This window comes from Lepisma saccharinum, unplaced genomic scaffold (assembly GCF_977018435.1).
Source record: "Lepisma saccharinum unplaced genomic scaffold, izLepSacc3.1 HAP1_SCAFFOLD_519, whole genome shotgun sequence".
Lineage (NCBI taxonomy): Eukaryota > Metazoa > Arthropoda > Insecta > Zygentoma > Lepismatidae > Lepisma > Lepisma saccharinum.
The window spans coordinates 111765-126710 of NW_028143201.1; the positions used below are offsets into that span (position 1 = coordinate 111765).

General features: G+C 35.0%; 1 protein-coding gene across 1 annotated transcript in view; it reads left to right on the forward strand.

Moving 5' to 3' along the window:
• Positions 1-258: 258 nt before the first annotated feature.
• Positions 259-14946, forward strand: part of LOC145982987 (uncharacterized) — a 58587-nt gene continuing 43899 nt past the window's right edge. The window contains exon 1 of the mRNA XM_083116268.1: positions 259-372. The gene's annotated coding sequence lies outside the window, so the exon portion shown is untranslated. The remainder of the gene's footprint in view (positions 373-14946) is intronic.

The window sequence follows — 14946 nt, forward strand, 5'->3', positions numbered from 1 at the left end:
CTGATTATTAGATTACATAATTTTTTTATAAATTAGTAAATGGATATGTAGCTGTAAGAACTGTTTTAGAACCTATTGGACTTCAAGTTCTTAACGCAACAGACGCTACTGCCACACAGCGGCAAAAAAATGCTACACAAACTTAGAATATTGTGTGATGATCGGGTGAAGAATTTGAAATTAAATCACAATCGTTCTTACTTATGCCACTTCAAAATCTGCACATTTATAAAGACTGTGTATGTTATTAAGGGAGACATCGTATGAAGAGTTTGATGAGAGAAAATACATTTCTTATATGTAGTTACAACGCATCCTTGTCCGTGACCGTATGTAGTACAACCTTGGTTTGAAAAATGCCTATGATTCAAGGTAAGCCGGTAGCCTTACAAATGACTTTGCAGTTTATTTGTTCAAGACTAAATATCACCTGAAGTATATTTCTTGATTTGTGAAAAGACAATCAACCATGTCCATAAACATGCAGTACACTGTATTTTTGTAACACCGATGCTTTATATAATTCAAAAATTTTGAAACATTGCTTTCGGTTGAATGACACCCTTATAACAAACGTATACGTGTATTATTTTTTCTGTAAGTTAGATTGTCCATTTACATGAATTTTATTTGAAAAAGATTTAAAAACTTAAAGAAACCTCATTACATAATAATAACAACAATTCGAGTTTATAAATTAAAGGTTAGTTACGCTTGTGAATCAGCGAACAGTTTTCTTTAACAACATCTGAAGAACAAAATACATCTTCATTTCTTTTATAACTGTTTCAATGTCTGTAGGTGGGTTTCATGTGACGTTAGGATGCGCGCAGCCGCCATGTTTGCGGCCAATTTTATTTGTTGTTTGCAAAGAGACATCCACCACGTAGCGTTCATTACATCTACACCAACTGCACGTTTGTTTTAAATCACGGTTGTCTGTGTTAGTATCTCCCGCCCGCCCGCTTGAATTCCGTAAGAAGTGGCCTCAATCATGGCTGCTCGAAACCAGAATGCAACAGTTTGTGACGTAGATGAGACACACCTATTAACAGCGTGGATTGTTACAGCAAGGCCCATTGAGCGCAAATATACATCATAGTTGCACAGTTTGCTGGGTTATGTATGCAGTTCTGGCTTACTCCTCTGTTTTTTACCAGCGTAGTAATGTGTGTTGCCTAACACTACGGTGGTGGTAGAAGTTGCCATTGAAAATTTGCTATTGACATCAATGTATCGCCTTAGAATTAGGCAACACCCATAACAACTTCAGGATCTAAGTATCCAATTATTATTGTCGGGGACTACATCAAAAAGCCGTCAAGTTTAAGTTTGAGTTTCAAATCCACTTTATGCACAGGCAGGCTAATCGGGACTGGACCTGTAGTTTTAATGTGGGATCCGAACCACTATGAGCCTCCTCCAGGTGTCAACGAAACGGCGTTAAATATGTTCGTTCATAACATATCCAAAAACATATAAAATGAATTTTGTTTTTATGCAAACAATAATGAATTTATGATGGTGGTAAAAGCTCTGTATAATAATAATAATAATAATAATCTGATTGTAAGATACTACGTTTATTTATGTATATAGTAATAATAATAATAATAATAATATATCCCGTGGCTCTACAGCCCGTAAGGGTCTAGGCCTACAAAACAAAGCCGTTAATTTTGAGTATCAAGTCAACTGTATGCAAAGACAGGCAAATCTGGACTGAACCTGCGTTATAATGTGTGATCTGAACAACCTGTGTCTCCCCCAGGTCTCAAGAAAAGCCGGTAAATATGTTCGTTATAACTTATGCAAATACATTTAAAATTAATTGTATTTTTATACAAACAATAATGATTTTATGATAGTGGTAAAGGCTGTATATAATATAATAATAATCGTTTATTTTAAGTGTTGAGCACGGTATGAAACCTTATACAGCACTAAGTCAAATACAAATACAAAAGCACAAAGTTACACGAATAAAATACATAAGCTGCAGAATAACATAACATAACAAGTTAGCATATCCACACCTCAAGTTACAGTTTTCAATGAGATCCATTATATCTCTGATACTAATAATTGTTTATTGTTATATAATATTGTGCAATTAACTGTGTATTGTTCTAATAATAATAATGATCATATTTATTGAAGTGATGATAACGATTAAACAACCACTATGTTATACAAAATTAAAAAATTGAATACATAATTATAAAATAAAACAGTGGATCCTACAATTTTATACATCAACATAAATTCAAATTGTAGGTTTCAACAAGATCAGCTACTAAACCTCTTGCCTTGTTTAGGCATGTGAGAATTGAGATATACCTATGGGAATATCTGGGAATTTTATAAGCTATATTATTCAAAAAGTATTCACTGTCAACTTGGAAATTTAATATCTTCTCTACAAAATTTAACCTTCTCATTTTTCTTCTTTCTTCTAAGGAAAACATATTCAACTGTGATAACCATTCAGAGTAATGTTGGTCATAGTAATTTTTTTTAAACTTTGTGCATAATAACCTGATAAAAAGTTTTTGAACTGATTCAACTTTTTGAAGGTGACTGGTTGCAGTCGAAAACCATAATTCATTTGCATATTCAAGAATAGGACGAACTATCGTTTTATACAGGAATATTAAGGTATCTTTCTTTTTAAAAACTTTCCATGAGAAAAATATATAACCAAGCATTCTCTTTGCTCTTTTGCAAATTTCTGAAATGTGCTCATCAAATATGAGAGAGGAGTCTATTACTATTCCTAAGTCTTTATGACTGTCGCACACTTGGATTTTATTTTCATAAATAAAATAGTTTGAGACTATATAATGAACTTTCTTAGTACATCTTAAAACTTTACACTTTCTCAAGTTAATTTCCATTTCATTAATCTTGCACCAAAATGTCATTCTATCGAGATCAGCCTGAAGTTGAGCGACATCATTATTTGTTAAAATACTCTTAAAAATTTTTATATCATCTGCATATAGTAAACATGTGCTAGATTTAAAACATAATGTAACATCATTGATAAAAACAGCGAACAGAATTGGACCAAGTGGCGACCCTTGAGGTACTCCACAAAGTATTTCTTTTTTAGAAGAAGTTGTTTCACCAATCTTAACAGAGAAACTTCTATTTACTAAAAAATTGGAAAACCATTTCAGAAATCGTGGTGATAATCCCATTTGGTCGAGTTTGTAAATTAATAGCTGATATAATAATAATAATAATAATAATAATAGTTTATTTTAAGTGTTGAGCACAGTATGAAACCTAATACAGCACTAAGTCAAATACAAAAGTACAAAGTTACACGAATAAAATACATAAGCTGCAGAATAACATAACAAGTTAGCACATTTACACTTCAAGTTACAGTTTTCAATGAGATCTATTATATCTCTGATACTAATAATTGTTTATTGTTATATAATATTGCAATTAACTGTGTATTGTTCTAATAATAATAATGATCATATTTATTGAAGTGATGATAACGATTAAACAACCACTGTGTTATACAAAATTAAAAAATTGAATACATAATTATAAAATAAAACAGTAGATCCTACAATTTTATACATCAACATAAATTCAAATTGTAGGTTTCAAGAAGATCAGCTACTAAACCTCTTGCCTTGTTTAGGCATGTGAGAATTGAGATATACCTATGTGAATATCTGGGAATTTTATAAGCTATATTTTTCAAAAAGTATTCACTGTCAACTTGGAAATTTAATATCTTCTCTACAAAATTTAACCTTTTCATTTTTCTTCTTTCTTCTAAGGAAAACATATTCAACTGTGATAACCATTCAGAGTAATGTTGGTCATAGTAATTTTTTTTAAACTTTGTGCATAATAACCTGATAAAAAGTTTTTGAACTGATTCAACTTTTTGAAGGTGACTGGTTGCAGTCAGAAACCATAATTCATTTGCATATTCAAGAATAGGACGAACTATCGTTTTATACAGGAATATTAAGGTATCTTCCTTTTTAAAAACTTTCCATGAGAAAAATATATAACCAAGCATTCTCTTTGCTCTTTTGCAAATTTCTGAAATGTGCTCATCAAATATGAGAGAGGAGTCTATTACTATTCCTAAGTCTTTATGACTGTCGCACACTTGGATTTTATTTTCATAAATAAAATAGTTTGAGACTATATAATGCACTTTCTTAGTACATCTTAAAACTTTACACTTTTTCAAGTTAATTTCCATTTCATTAATCTTGCACCAATATGTCATTCTATCGAGATCAGCCTGAAGTTGAGCGACATCATTATTTGTTAAAATACTCTTAAAAATTTTTATATCATCTGCATATAGTAAACATGTGCTAGATTTAAAACATAATGTAACATCATTGATAAAAACAGCGAACAGAATTGGGCCGAGTGGCGACCCTTGAGGTACTCCACAAAGTATTTCTTGTTTAGAAGAATTTGTTTCACCAATCTTAACAGAGAAACTTCTATTTACTAAAAAGTTGGAAAACCATTTCAGAAATCGTGGTGATAATCCCATTTGGTCGAGTTTGTAAATTAATAACTGATGGCTGACACTATCAAAGGCTTTAGCCAAGTCAATAAATAAAATATCGGTCTGGGATTGCTTCCTAATGTTAGATTTAAGAGAGTCTATTAAAACCAATAAATTTGTGATAGTAGACCTTTTTCTAAAAAATCCATGCTGATTTCCATCAATATATTGTTTAAAAGAAAAAGACAAATAGTCAGCAATTATGTGTTCAAAAACCTTTGCCATGGAATTTAATATAGTAATTGGTCTATAATTATTAAGATCATTGGCTTTCCCATCTTTGTTTTTAGTTACAGGTACAATAAACACATTTTTCCAGATATCTGGAAATATTCCAGAAGTAAGTGACATGTTGTAAATTTTAGTTAACAATGGTACAAAAACATCTTTGTTTGCTTTCAAAATAAAATTAGGTATGCCATCAGGACCTATTGAAGACCTGCCTTTTAGTTTGTTAATTGTATCACTTACATCCTTTTCCAATATAACAGGTACATCAATTAAGTTGGTGTATGAATGAAGAATAATATTTTTAAAATTTACATGACTTCTTTTTGAGAAAGATTTGTGAAGAAGCTCACTAAAAGCATTAGCAATATCATATTCATTGAACAGTACATCATTATCATAAATAATTTCAGTGATAGTATTTTCTCTCTTCTTTCTATTAAAGTGAAACCAAAAAGCATTCTTGTCACCATTAACATTGTTTTCTAAGGAGGAGTAGTAATGCTCCTTTACATTAGAATATTCCTTTTTAACATCTTTCCTTAATTGGGAATAAGTACTGTAATATACACACTTATTTGTAAGTTTAAATTTATCATGATACCTTCTCTTTTTATTGATCATTCTCTTTAGTTTCCTTGTCATCCAAGGCAGTTGATTGTTTGTTCTTTTAACTTTTGAAGGAATATTGTTTTTTAATATTGCATACACATTTCTAGTCAGTTCCATAACAGATTGTTGTACATCATTAGATATTTCAACCATATATGGTAAATGCAACAATTCATTATAAACATTCACATAATCACCTCTGGCGAAATTAAGACATCTATAAATATTATTTTCCCTTGTATCTATATTGTCTTTTTTAGACCTATCCAATTCAAAATAAAATGAAAACGGTGGATGAAATTTATCAATTTTAGATAAAGGATGTTCATTAAAACTAATGTTACAAGTGGAAATGTTAGTAAGTAGAAGATCTAAAACATTAAAAGGCAGTGAAGGGTCATACGATACATTGTGCTGAATTAGATTAGAAAGTGTTGCGATTTCAACAATTTTTTCAGCCTTTCTTTTAACATAATAATTAGAGCAATACAAATTTCCAGTAGCCCAGTCAATTCCACCAGCATTAAAATCTCCAACTAAAATTATTTTATTGTGTTTCATTAACATCTCTTGAACTACCCAATCAAAGTAGTTTGCAAACAAGTCACAGTTTAAATCAGGTGGCAAGTAATGCAATCCTATTATGGTTGGATCAGAATTATTTGACATTAATTTTACCCAAATTACATCCAATTCTGTAAAAGGTGATTCCAAGATCACAAACTGAACCTTGTTTTTAATAAATAAAAGACAACAACCACCACCAGATTTCTGTTTGTTTAAATCCAGGTTTCTATCTTTTCTTATCACCCTGTACATTGGATCTAAATCTATAAAATAATCTCTATCTTGTTTACACCAACTTTCTGTAAGAAAAATTATGTCATAATTTTCAATATTTATATTGCTTACTAATGTTTCAAATTTGGTGTTAATTCCTCTAACATTCTGATAAAAACATTTAATCATATTATTACTAAGGAAAGACAAACTTAGTTTTTTGAAGTTGAGTTTTCTCCAGACTTACTGTTACTATTTGTATCAGATACACTTTTGTTTTTGTTGGCAACTATATTGTCATTTTTCAATTCGCCATAAAACCTTGTTACTAATACCCCTTTAGGCCAGATATTTTCATCGAATAGTACATCATAGTCATCCTGGGAAACAGCTACAGGGAGGTTATTTCAGTCGTTCACCGCCAGAGTGACGGCCGTTCGGCGGCCCCTTCATGCAACAGGTCCCGGCAAATTGCATTACAGGAAGTCCGTAACAGAAACCGCTTGTTTTCTAATGTTTCCACTTTTCACAATTACAGTTACAATTACAATTGAAATAAGCACGTACCTTGTCGCAAGGATGCTGGAAAAGGTGCCCTCCCAAATACAAATATTTCTGGCACCTTATTTCTGACATCTAATCTTAGATTAGACATCGCTACTTTATCCTCAGTTGTCGCGACAGCGCCGGCAACTTATCGGAGGTTGGGGGAGTTGTCAGCCGCGAGAGGGCGCTTCAAACTGCACGTATCGGCAGTGATGCCAACCGTAGGGACATGTCCCTACGCATAGGGACTTTTCACTAAATTTCGCCCGCGTAGGGACGTAGGGACAGATTTTGCCAAATGAGGGAAATCGTAGGTACTTTTTTCAATCTTGGAAAATTACATTTTATGTATTAGTTTATCTGGATACTTTAGCGAGGAGGAAAAAAAAGAACTAACTGACAAGTCTCCATCAGAATTTTGGAACATGTTATCGGTTACCAAAAACTTTCAAGGCACGTTCTTTTTTGAAAACATTTCCACTCTCGCGAAAATAGTGCTAACATTGCCCCATTCTGACGTGGAAACGGAAAGAATATTTTCAATGTTAAGTGATACAAAAACAACAAAGGGAAATAAAATGGGACCAAAATTGTTAAAGACTGCAGGAAATACAGCATATATCACCAACCAACATCTATCTCTTCACAGCAACACCATGTATGACTTCAAATAACATAATCAATAGTAAACGACTCAACGTTATTCATTAGGGGTGTGCGGGATCCCGAAAAGTCAGGACCGGGATCGGGAAAAAAAATTACCGTCCCAATCCCGACTTCGGGAAATGACTTCCCGACTTTTCGGGATCCCGAGCAGTCGGGAAATACCGAATGGTCACTTTAAAAAGTCGTTAATTCTCGACGTTTTCTGCATTGTAAGTTTTTGGAACTTATCGAAAATTGTAAATTTTTATTCTAGAAATGCAAAAACAATCACTTAAAGTGAAAATGACTTAAATTTCCAGTGCTTCGGAAAATTTCGAACATTTCCCGTCCCGAAAATTTTCCGACTTGGTCGGGAAATTGCAAATTTTTCAGTCCCGAATGTCGGGATTTAAAAAAATTACCGTCCCGATCCCGTCCCGACCCAAAAAATTCTGTCCCGCACACCCCTATTATTCATTAAGGCAAGAATTTACAATACCGGACCCTTCTGTAATTTCTATGCTACGTCTTATACTCACGAAATAATTAGTCGTGATGATTTATCTCAAGTTAACATGTTGGGGTGAGGTGAAAAAATTGTTCATTAACGTGTAGAAATTGTAAAATAAGCTTTTCAATTCTCGCAATGATTCTCCGTATACAAGTATGGTAGCCATATTTGTTGATATGAACAATTGACGTTTGCAATTAGTTACGCTTTCTACAGCGTTGCCACACTGTTGATTTCATACTTGGAGAGCATGAATTGTGTAATAATGGCGGAAGAGAACAGTAAAAAGTTGTTAATGTTGTACAGATTGTTAGGTTGAGTGTGCAGGAGGATGGCTGTGGGCTAATTAATAAACTTATGGATTTCAGTATATTGCCCAAAGAACGTCCTTACATGTGACAGCGACAATCACGATGTAGAAGAACTGATTTGATTACAGGTAAATTTGGCAACAGTACATCAATCATAAAATTGCAGGATACGAAAATGGCGTCTTCGATGATGAACGTTTGCCGTTAAAGTGCTACGAAAATAAGATTTTTTTATCGGTTCGTAATCACCATTAGCGCAAAACCATTCACGGATAGCCCCACTGACCATTCTCGGTAAGGTTAGGTTAAGTTAGGTTAGGCAAGGCAACCATAGTTAAAATTTGGGCTCGAAAAAAACATGCACGGGTAGCCCAACAAACCATTGACGGATAGCCCCACGAACCATTCAGGTACGGTTAGGTTAGGATAAGCAAACATAGTTAAAATTTGGGGTCGTAGTAATATCATGAATGTATATTTCGTTTTTTAAGTATTGGAAACACAAAATCTTCCGGTAAATAATGAGCAATCGTGCCGATCGCGGACCACTCAATTTAACTTATTTTGCAATTTCTACACGTGACCCACAAATTTTAACTTCAAATTCGTGATTAGGAGGCCTCAATTAGTGAGTATGCCAAATATTACAAAAATCGGGGAGGGGTCCTGTACTGTAAATTCGCTCCTTCATTAATTGTGGAAGCACCGAGCAGAAAGATTTGGTAAGTAAATGTGTATATTTTATCTTCTGTCTTGCATGCTCATGAGGTGTTTTTTTTTTTAGTCGCTTTACGTGGAGCAGGAACATTTGGTCAGTTGTAGGGACATTTTGACTACGTCTGTAGGGACATTGCCGAAAAATGGTTAGCAACACTGTCAGCTACCAGACGTAGTCACTGTACGTTCATGTTCACTTCTGTTTGCGTTTATCAGTACGCGTGTTGTTTATACTGTGTTATTGTAATGTGCTACTCATGGCCAGTGTTTATTGTGTGTTAATTGTTATTCATTCATTACTTATGCCGTTAAACAAATATACTCTTGAACAGAGAGTTTTTATGTACGATAATTACGTGAAAACGAATTCTTGCAGAAAAGTGGTCAGGGAATTACGAGAGACAGGATCTCTTGAACCTAAGAAGGTTCAAGGAGGTCATTTTCAACATCTCTTATAACACAGGAGGTTAGTGATCATCATTATTATTACTTTTAAATATCATTTTACGCTTTCGGTTTGCTTTATGCGCCGGGATGCTGTCTTCCCTTAATGTCAACTGAGGATAAAGTAGCGATGTCTAATCTAAGATTAGATGTCAGGAATAAGGTGCCAGAAATATTTGTATTTGCGATCACACCTTTTCCAGCATCCTTGCGACAAGGTATGTGCTTATTTCAATTGTAATTGTAACTGTAATTGTGAAAAGTGGAAACATTACAAAACAAGCGGTTTCTGTTACGGACTTCCTGAACGTAATTTGCCGGGACCTGTTGCACGAAGAGTCCGCCGAACGGCCGACACGCTGGCGGTGAACGACTGAAATAACCTCCCTGTACATGAAAAGAAGAGTAAGAATCATATTTAGTTTTCAGCCTTGTACATACCATTTTCTTTACGGAAGAAGTTTCAGCAATATATTGCTGAAGGTCAGAATTTGAAACTTCAGGATGAAGTCGAGTCACAAATAGAGCTCTCTGAGGAAAAACTTTGCGTTGCACTGCTAACCTAGTAGATGGATTCTGACCTTGCACTGATTTCTTCACGTCGTTCACCTGTTTGTTTACATTTTGCAAGGTCGAAGCTTGATGAGTGTTTTTGGAACCAGATGCATTTAAAACCTGGTTGTTTTCTATCGAATGCACTGATTGACCTAGAAACTTATCAGATCCCTTATCTGTGTGAGTTTTGTGAGCTACTGTAGATAAAGGTAAACAAGGAGTACTGCGGGGCATTCCGATTGTGTTTTGTTTTTCTTTCGGAAGATTCGTTTGAATTACGTGTGCATAAGTGTTTTGTAGAATCTTTTTTTCTTCTGTTTTCATTAGTACTTCATTCTGTTCTTTCAATACAATCACTTCGGCTTTAAGAGATTGAATTTGATCACTTAAATTCTGCACTGTCGAGATCAATGTTGACATAATGTCTTTAACATGGCAGCAACTGAAACAGTTTACATTACCTGGCTTTTGTCCTCCAAGTTGATGTTCTTGATCAATATCATCTTCATCACTATTATCACTATGTATTGCCATTTCTTCATTATTTTCTCTATTTATGTCCATGTTTTCATTGGCACTATCGCGAGCAGCTACACGATTCACCGGAACGGGTCGTGGCGTCACAGGAGTTTCATCGCTACGCTGTTGTAAACATTTCGTACATTTATAGGTAGATATGTCGTTCACCATAAAAAATTCAACTTCATATTTAGAAAGTTTCAAACATGGTTTAACGTGAAACCTTGTATTACACAGACAGCATGCCAATACCTGTTGCTTTCCATAAATTCCTTTGGAGCAAATTCCACAGTGATCAGAGGCAGGCGCCATGTTGAATCGGAATAATAATAATAATAATAATAATAATAATAATAATAATAATAACTATAATCTGGATGTAAGATACAACGTTTGAGACTAAACAAATATCAGTGAAGTAAACATCAAACCTCATACAAAGTTCCACACCTATAGATAGTAAAGTTTGTGGTAGAACTTTCCCTTCAAATTTACTCTTCTCTCCCCGTAATGCAATTCTGTTTCCTCCAACGGGTCCCTCGTCTCATTATGCGAGGATGCCAAGTATAAATCGCCGACGCACCCTTTCCATAAGCTTGCTCGTCGATTCCTTAATGAGCTCACTTGGCATGCGGCTCGCAGCAGATACAACTGGATTTAGAGGAGCAATCTGTCACGTGCTCACTTCCCGCGCGATTTCGTTGCGGTCCGCGCTGAAAAGTGGAAACTTGTGTCTGTCTTCGTAATAGGCTCTTAAAGACACATTATTCTCCAATGGGGGCACCGCATTCATGCTGTGGATCGTTTGTACAGTCAGAAGAAATTTTGTGTCGTTTTGAAATCATTTATGTTCACGCTGACATCTCCACAGTTTTATACTTCCTTTTAAAAAACAATATTTCAGGCAGAGATAGTATTGTTACTGGCACTTACACGGTCTCGTCTCGACTAACTCTAATCTCGTTCTCATCTCGATCTTATCTTGAGTATTGAAATAATAGTTTCAGAGATGTTAAAAAAAATACTTGCGAAATCAAATTAAAAAAACAGCATAGTACGAAAGTAACTACCTGTCCCATTTCGATTTTACGTAGGTACCCTATATGTATCGTTCTCGTTATGCTCTTGAAGAATTCCTCGACATCTGTATTATGATTCTTCCTTAAAGTAATGCACTTTGTTAATATTCAATAATTTCCAAAAAGTTGAATTTCTAATCACTTAAAGAAAAGCGTTACGTCATAACTGATCAACGTAATTACCATCAAGATCCAATCAATGTACTTATTGAAGATATGGATCCACCTAGAGATGTACAGTCATGGGAAAAATACTTCCCCAAAATACCGTATAGGGGAAGCATGACAGACAGTATTTCATCACAGATTGATTTCTGGTTCGGGAAAAAGGAGATAAATTATTATGCAATGATTAGTGGTGATATCACAGTGACTGCTAATAACCTTGAGTGACTGAATAACGAGTTAGTGCCGACAAGAGTTAAAATGAAAAAAATAAGAAAAATAATATTGTTTGTTTCTTTCTTGAACCACGTGTGTAGAGGATTCATAGCAGTGTTCACTGAGAGAGAGGTTGTAAATTGTGACCAGATGATTTTCACCGCTTTTTGAGTTGTTTAACAGTAAGTATTATAAACCAAAGTAATTTCAAACTATTTCAAACCAACACAGTAGTATCGGAATTAGATAACGTCAATCGCTATTTAATATTCGCAATTCATTTGCACGTACTTATAACTAATTTGCACGTACTTAGAATTCATTTGCAAGTACTTAGAGTACTTTACATTTATGTATTTGCATGTTTATAACTTTTTATGAATATATAATTATTTATTTTATGAAAAATATGTATATAGAAGGTAATTAGAGGTACTAAACGCTATGCATATGTTTTTATATTCATTACTGCAAAGTATGTAATGTATAAATCGATAATATTAATGTTTATAATATTGAAAATAAGTTTTCTATGGTTTATGAACCGCTATGAACGCTGGTAATGGGTGTAGGTACAGGTCCAATTACGAAAGAAGACGGTTCCGGTACTCGAACCCGCGATATGCAATATTATTAATTAGTACTATGTAATAATGTATGTTATTATGGTATGAAACACAATGGTCTCAGACGCTAGACAGAATACTGTCTCCGAATCTCGACTCGGCGATGAAGGTAGACGAGAAAGGAATTTGGGGAGTGTGCGTTCAAGGTCAAATGACGTCAGAACGTCAGAACAAAGATGGAATCCGATTGACCAATCAGAGAACGCGTCGGTAGGTTTTCAGAATCGGTTTTTTTCCCAAGGTTAACCAGTACGCAAGAACAGGGGAAAGCTATGCAATACTGTAGGGCAGGGGAGGGATTCAACCAGACAACAAAGGATGTCTGAAATGCGCAGCAAGGGTCAAATTTTTTGAAACTGCGCGTCGCTTGCATGCTAGAATATGTTTCTGTTTAAGTAAGCCAAGGTTACCGAGAACACTAGAACAAAGGATGATGGGAAGAAGTTCAAGGTGAACTAGAACGCAAGAACAAAGAAAGCGTCGGTTTATTTCAACCAATCAGAAAACGCGTCGGTTTTATTTCAACCAATCAGAGAACGCGTCAGTTTTGTTTATGAAGTATAAAAAAGCGCGTAAAAGCGAGAAGATGTTAGTTTGAGAAGAATTTCTGAACCATTGTGTCAGAAAAGATATCAACTTGTGATTATTGTCTGAGATTTGAAGACAAAGAACTCAAAAGAAGCTATAATTAAGGTAAGTGAATTGTTACATATATGTATTGTGTTTTAAATAATATGTAAACCAAATAATGAACCGAAGCAAGAAACAAATATGCGTAATATGAACAAGTACTACAACTACTTTTTCTATTTTTTTTACAGGTGATTCTATTGTCTGGGTGCGTGTGAATGGAAGGGACCATTAGTAAAAGATGGCGTCTTCAAGCTCCACAAACGAGGCTAACCACACTGCGGTGAGTACTGCGGACGAAATTATATGTAATTTTCATTCTGGAATGTATACTTCCCCACTAGAACTTGTTAATGCATACTATGATATGTGTGACAGAGTTATTTCCAAGACGATATCCCCTCATGTGATCCGACTTTTTTCTGTGAGACAGTGCAAACAGCAATGTGTCAATTAGGGGTGGGGGCAAATCAATTTTCTATTGTGGATGAAAGAGAAAGATATTTTAGACGGTTTGGAATGCTAGGACGGGAGGTATCCATTGAAATACCTAATCAGGTTGTGGGCGACCCTGAATATTTGGTTGGGTCTATGTTCCAATTTTTGATGAAAAAAATTTTTTTTGATGTGGCACCGGACAGTCAGGTTGGTTTGATTATTTTCGGCAATGAAACCAATAAGGATATTTATATCCCTTGGCGCCGCCTTTCGGCATTAAATCCCAAGATTATTCAACACTATGTGACCAAAGTGCTGAACAGCAATGAATCCTTTTTTGTAGATAACTCTCTGAAATGCATGGCGCATATTGTCGAACCCAAGCGTGGTAGAGGGAAGAACAAATACCCCCTGTACAGAAAATACGCCCCTTTACTATCAATAAACAACGCGAACCAGAGACAGCGGGCTATCACTGTTCTGACTAACGATGACAATTTGTGCTTGCCGCGCGCTATTGTATTTGCCCAAGCTAAAGTCGACAAGAACACAAACAAAATCCAATCGTTTCGAAGATCTGACAATAAATTGAAAGAAGCCGTTATGCGGTTATGCCATGAAGCTCGCGTTGATCCAACCAATGGGTGCACTGTAGAGGACATTGTTAAATTTCAAAACCATTTGGAACCAGAGTACCATATTGTAGTGTTTTCAATGAAAGAGGGAGAAAGGGAGTATGAAATTATTCGGTCAACACCGTTCGCCCCTAAGCAGATTAATTTACTGTATCACGATCAACATTTTGATATAGTTAATTGTGTACGCAGACTTCTTGTGAAAAATCATTACTGCCCCATATGCCAAGTCGGGTTCGCTCACAAGTATCAACATACTGAATGCACTAGGTATTGTTCATTGTGTGAATACACTCATGATGACAATGAAGCCACTAACACTATCCCCAGAAAATGCACTGCATGTAACAGGAAGTTTCTGTCCCCGAAATGTTATGAAAATCATTTGCGCACCGAAGGGCGGAAATCAAGTGTTTGCCAATCTATTCACCAATGTAACATACGTTACAAAGTAGTGAACAAGAGAAATCGCAAAACACCACACAAATGCGATGAATTCTTTTGTAAAAGCTGTAATGCTTTTGTTGAGCCAGCACACAAATGCTATATTCAGCCTGTAAAACCCGAACCAAGTGCAAAGTTTCTTTACATTTTCTATGATTTCGAGTGTATGCTGGTAGAAAGAGAAAATGACCAGAAACACGAAGTTAATTTGGCTGTTGCTAAGCAAGCCTGTCATGTCTGTAAAGACACTGATGTAGATTTCTGCGAGACGTGCGGTCCCC